This window comes from Ips typographus, linkage group LG6 (genome assembly GCF_016097725.1).
Source record: "Ips typographus isolate SLU linkage group LG6, UJ_Ityp_2.0, whole genome shotgun sequence".
Lineage (NCBI taxonomy): Eukaryota > Metazoa > Arthropoda > Insecta > Coleoptera > Curculionidae > Ips > Ips typographus.
The window spans coordinates 1,960,057-1,966,900 of record NC_138427.1 but is presented as its reverse complement, the minus strand read 5'-3'; positions in this window follow the sequence as shown (position 1 = coordinate 1,966,900).

The window sequence follows — 6,844 nt, the reverse complement described above, 5'->3', positions numbered from 1 at the left end:
TCTAATCTTGCTGTTGTCTTATTCCAGTGCACGAAATTGCATACTCTGCATGCAATTGTTTGGCACGGATATAGGGGCAGAAATCGCCTTGGTTATTGACGCTATGCGAATATACATTGAGCCAAATTGAGTTAAGAGCCTCAATTTTTGTTTTCTGGGATAAGAATTCAACTTATTTTCCACGTAAAAATAGTGTAGAAGAATATGGGTGAGACCATTTTTTTGTACTGTTTATGTATGAATTTAATTTATTAGAGAAAACATTATCAAATTTTCAGTATCGTGTCTCATACTCAATGAATATTTATCAAAACAGATTAGTTTCAGTTCAGTTATTTTAAATCAATACAACCGAACTAACCAGCAGTAACCTAGTAACTTTCCTCATTTGATTGGCTAGGAGCAATTAACTGCTGGGAATCAATTTCGTAGCTCTGATATACAGCTACAGCCCTATTCAATAAATTTACTATTGGTTCCAGAGAGGGAAGTGGCTATTTCTCTTTGGGTTAACCTTTGTAACGATTTAAGGGCAGTAGATCTATAGGCCCAAGGAGTACAAATTAATGTTTGCCCCCGGTTTAAAAAAACGAATTTTTCGAGTTTTAGCACCTTTCCTGGCGGAAATTGAGTTCATTAGAGGCTCGTTTCTGGTGTCAACACAAAATTACAATTGCTAATTCTTTCATTTTTCCGACGAAATTTAATTTTGTCGACCGACATTTTTGCATTACTTAAAATCCCTATAGAATACTTTAAACACGCTGATTGAGAGTTGATATTTTATTAACATTAATCTGTATTTTATTAACTTTTGTAAGAAATAATTTTACGTATAAATTAAACACTAATGGCTAGCTTAAACGTGTTCCATAATATTCGAACAAACCCTATTTCCATTAACCAGTACAGTTACTAATGTTTGCTAATAATTCATATTAATATCCAAAGCCCAGCCAAGAAACCTTTACCTAAAGGGACTGTATTAATACCGTTCCATGCCCTAAGCCGTATTCAAAACAAATATTACCGCATTTATGCCTTTAGGTCACGACTATAGAACATGCATTGGTAACGTTGTATCGTATTGTTACGGCCTAATCCAAATCTTGTTTTATATGTTTGCTTAACGTATTAATTTTTCGCCCTATCTATGTAATAATTGCTTTAGAAACAAATTTGTATGACATGTTTGGTTTAGATAGGCTGGCAATATGCGACCCCATAAATTCAAGTCATAAAAACTGCCTTCCAGGATTAGTTTTTAGCATACACCAGGTAATATCATTCAACGAAAAAAATGTAATTTTTGTAACAGACTATAAAGGATCTAATAACAGTAGAATGAAACGTTTTTCAAATTAAAATTCCGGAGAGACTGCCATAACCAAATTTTTCCTTTCAGAAAGAATCTATCATTGACAATAATATTAGCATTAAAAGCGTGGGTTCTATGGTATTTTACTTTTTACTAAAATTGGCTTTCACTCTATTCTTTTCACTTTTTATGCGGGTTATAAAAATGTTTCATTGTTTTCGCACATAAAGTGCTTTCCAAGTAGCGTTTTCCTTTTTTCTTTCTGTCGCGGACAGCATCCCGACTAAATGCATTATTCCTGTTCGTCTGGTCGGATTTTGAGCCTTTTTCCTTTATTGTATTCGTTTCAGCTCAAAACCAGAAAAACCACAGTTCCTCAACGTCAGTCGGGATCTTCGTTGCTTTTACAAATTCCGGGCATCAGTAAATCACGGACCCGCTCCAATTTAAATTAACTTCATTGGCATTGACATCGTTAATAACGCCCTTGGGAAAAACCTTTTATACTCTGCTTCCATGTTAACGAAACCCTTTGAGATTAAATTAAGCCCTCAGATTTAATATGAAGTGGTTTAGGAATTTACATAATAGTGGTTTATATTTAGATATTAATATTGCCTATTAGAATTGGGTCAGTACTTTAAATTGATTAATTTCGGATTATTAATAGATGATCAAATCTTAGTAAAAACCATACAAATGTACATGATGATGGAATTACTAGATGAATTTTTATTTAATATTGCAACATCAGTTGAAGTTGTAATAATATGGAACTTTAAAGCTAATTTAGTATGCTCGACATTATTAGATATGACAACCTTAAATTTTACATTATTTTTTTAGCCCAATAGTGTCAGAATAATTTGAAAATTAACTTTCAGTCAAATTTTGGAGTTTGAGGTCACTTTTCAACCCCAAAAGTGTCTGAATTACTTGAAAATGGATTTTCCTATCAAATGTTGAGGTTTCAAGTCAGTTATTAAATTTTACATTTTTTTTTCAGTGCAAAAATGTCTGAAATACTTGAAAATTTACTTTCCAATCCAATTTGAAGCTTCAATTCAATTTTTAAGCATAAAAGTGTCTGAAATACATGAAGTTAACTTTCCAGTCAAATTTTGGAGTTTGAGGTCACTTTTCAACCCCAAAAGTGTCTGAATTACTTGAAAATGGATTTTCCTATCAAATGTTGAGGTTTCAAGTCAGTTATTAAATTTTACATTTTTTTTTCAGTCCAAAAATGTCTAAAATACTTGAAAATTTACTTTCCAATCCAATTTGAAGCTTCAATTCAATTTTTAAGCATAAAAGTGTCTGAAATACATGAAGTTAACTTTCCAGTCAAATTTTGGAGTTTGAGGTCACTTTTCAACCCCAAAAGTGTCTGAAATACTTGAAAATTTACTTTCCAATCCAATTTGAAGCTTTAATTCAATTTTTAAGCATAAGAGTGTCTGCAATAAATAAAGTAAACTTTCCAGTCAAATATTGGAGTTTGAGTTCACTTTTCAACCCCAAAAGTGTCTGAATTACTTGAAAATGGATTTTCCTATCAAATGTTGAGGTTTCAAGTCAGTTATTAAATTTTACATTTTTTTTTTAGTCCAAAAATGTCTAAAATACTTGAAAATTTACTTTCCAATCCAATTTGAAGCTTCAATTCAATTTTTAAGCATAAAAGTGTCTGAAATACATGAAGTTAACTTTCCAGTCAAATTTTGGAGTTTGAGGTCACTTTTCAACCCCAAAAGTGTCTGAATTACTTGAAAATGGATTTTCCTATCAAATGTTGAGGTTTCAAGTCAGTTATTAAATTTTACATTTTTTTTTCAGTCCAAAAATGTCTAAAATACTTGAAAATTTACTTTCCAATCCAATTTGAAGCTTCAATTCAATTTTTAAGCATAAAAGTGTCTGAAATACATGAAGTTAACTTTCCAGTCAAATATTGGAGTTTGAGTTCACTTTTCAACCCCAAAAGTGTCTGAATTACTTGAAAATGGATTTTCCTATCAAATGTTGAGGTTTCAAGTCAGTTATTAAATTTTACATTTTTTTTTTCAGTCCAAAAATGTCTGAAATACTTGAAAATTTACTTTCCAATCCAATTTGAAGCTTCAATTCAATTTTTAAGCATACAAGTGTCTGAAATACATAAAGTAAACTTTCCAGTCAAATTTTGGAGTTTGAGGTCACTTTTCAACCCCAAAAGTGTCTGAAATACTTGAAAATTTACTTTCCAATCCAATTTGAAGCTTCAATTCAATTTTTAAGCATAAAAGTGTCTGAAATACATGAAGTTAACTTTCCAGTCAAATTTTGGAGTTTGAGGTCACTTTTCAACCCCAAAAGTGTCTGAATTACTTGAAAATGGATTTTCCTATCAAATGTTGAGGTTTCAAGTCAGTTATTAAATTTTACATTTTTTTTTTCAGTCCAAAAATGTCTGAAATACTTGAAAATTTACTTTCCAATCCAATTTGAAGCTTCAATTCAATTTTTAAGCATAAAAGTGTCTGAAATACATAAAGTAAACTTTCCAGTCAAATTTTGGAGTTTGAGGTCACTTTTCAACCTCAAAAGTGTCTGAATTACTTGAAAATGGATTTTCCTGTCAAATGTTGAGGTTTCAAGTCAGTTATTAAATTTTACATTCTTTTTTCAGTCCAAAAGTGCCTGAAATACTTGAAAATTTACTTTCCAATCCAATTTGAAGCTTCAATTCAATTTTTAAGCATAAAAGTGTCTGAAATACATGAAATTAACTTTCCAAATTTTGGAGTCTTAAGTCAATTTTTAATAGAAGCCATACAAATGGTAATAGAATTACTAGATGGATTTTTATTTAATATTGCAACATCAGTTTAAGTCCTAATAATATGGAATATAGCTAATTTAGCATGCTCGACATTACTAGATATGGCAATTTATTGTTAAATCTTACATCTTATCAGCTCAACTTTTTTTTGATACGTCACTGAGACTTCTTAAATTTTTTGATCTATTTAGAAACTTTTATGTTTCTTAAATTTTGTTCGTAATTGCCACCGTTTTGGAGTTATGCATAAGTGTTTAAAAAACGCTTAATTTTGATAAATTTTATACAGTTTATTTAAACAGTAAGTTTTGGAAAAACCGTAATTCTAAGATATATTTTCTCTAATCTATGGGCTTAAAAAATTACACATCCTAAACGTTTTCATTTCCAAAAGGACAATTTTCAATGTCCTCTTTCCTTTCAACATTCTGTATGTCTAAAACGCAGCATTTTTGAACGTCTGTCCTTCTATTTGGACGTTAATCTTGGTCCTTAATTTCAAGCACTGAATTTTGCATTTGAATTTTGAAAAACAAACAAAAAATTCAACCAAAAATTTTTACTTTGTACTCTTGGTAATGTTTTCAAACTAAGCTACCAAGAATATTAGAAAAAATCTGTTTTTATTCTGCAGATCAAACAACACAATAATATTCACACAACAATTCATATTTACAAATTTTTTGTGATCTTGTGAATTGAACTTCAGCCAAATCAGAAATTCTTAATTATTGATTACATTCTAGTCTAGCGATTCTATTTCACACGAGTATGTTTGCCTCTGAATAAATCCTCGATTTATAGAGTTTAGACTGTTTTCTTTTTGGAGTCAGAGGAAGCTAAATAAAGGGTAACTGACCGGCTAAACCATTCGTTAGTTATTGCTGTTTCGTTTGAGTTTTGTTTCCGTTTCGATCCTACGTCTATTGCAATCTCTTATTAACAAAATTTGAGAGAAAATTTCAGGCACTATGAACAAAAATATTAAACCAAAGAGGAATTGTCGCATCGTGTATTATCCGGATGCAGCACTTGGAAACGCATCCTCAGGCACTTTAAAACACAATAAAATCCAGTGGATTTAGAGACGTGTAGTCAGTTTTAATAGAACCTTCCAGTTCTCGACCACTTTAAATTTTATATATTCCCTTCGGGAATGTTCGAGTGTGCCAACAAGGAAAAAATATCATTAGTTTTGTGCAGTGTTCGTTATTTTCTTTTTCCTAGACTCAAAACCACACTTCTGAAAATAAGATTGAAATACTTACGTCGCAAATGGAATTAGCTGCAATATATCATTCTGATGTATATGCTCGGACTGACTCAAGACGTAATTGCAAAGTTTGAACTTGAGAAACTTCTAACCATAAAACGACTGACAATCAGATAAGCGCTAAATAGGGAGGAAAATAAGTGACTTTGAAATGTATTACATTATTATCTACATAAATTTACATTTCCAGTTTTAATTTAATTTTAGAAGTTGACGTAAATCACGTTTACACTTGCCCTAACTTCATTAAATATAGAAATTCCTGCAGCAGAGAAATCAACGCATAAATAATGAATCCTTTTATTTTCTAATGCATTCCTTCTACATTATACATGTTACTCGTAGATCCTGACAATCCAATTCTGTAAAGTAGGTAACTACACACGGAAATCCGAAAGCTAAGGCTGCAATAAATAACCCGAACACTAAATTATGAAAAATACTAGAAGCGACATTCAGATGTCTGGCAAAAGCATACATTCTTACTTAGAGGAAAAGAATAAATAAGATAATACCAAATCACTTCTCGAGCAAATTTCTAAGTTATATAAACTGTAGTTAATCCTCAGGTTTTATAGTACCACAGGTATTGAAAAATCTGGCATAAAATACCTACCTCAACGCTAAATTTTCCAGTATTTTTCCATCAAAATTGAAATATTGATCGCTTCCAATATGAGCTACCTATTGTTTTGCATTCAACCCGATTTTAATAAACGCATTATTTTAATGCGGAAAATATTTTCCGGCACCTGTTTGGAATATTTACCTTTCCCAGGAAGATTTCCGGTCTAGGCGTTTTAAATTTTAATTGTCACGGATCGAGGTTTGTTTTTTGTGTCTGATGGGTTTCCAAAGCGGGGAACCATGTAAAATACAAAATAATAGTCAATGACAATTATAATGTTGATATTATAAGCAGCAAACATGTTCATATAGATGACAGGTAGTTGGAAGATTAGAAACTTTTTTCTTTACTTGTGAGTAAGAAGAAATCTCAATTACTTACTTGAACTGATCGGCAAAGCATACAATTTTCCATAAAATGCTTGTTAAAGCATTCCTTAAGGCAATTTTATGTTTCCATGTTGACGGGACGTGACTTTGGACGGCATTTTGCCCGCAAAATCTGAGTAACCTCATTTAATAGTCAAGCAGCGAGACTTCTGTTTGGACGCCAGTTTCTTGTCTAATAAATTTCAGAAATTGTAGTTGTGTTGTTGCGCAACATAAATTTCAAATAATAATCTTCGTTATCGGAGTACCAGATGCTCAATAGCGCCTTAGGTCTTAAAATGTCATTATGATGATACTCGAAATATTATTGTTTTATTGCTTTATTTAGTTATTGATCTTTAAATTAAACTACACTGCAACCTATAACTTTATTAGCGGGGATCAGTTGTAATGCCTCTACAATACACAACCAGCA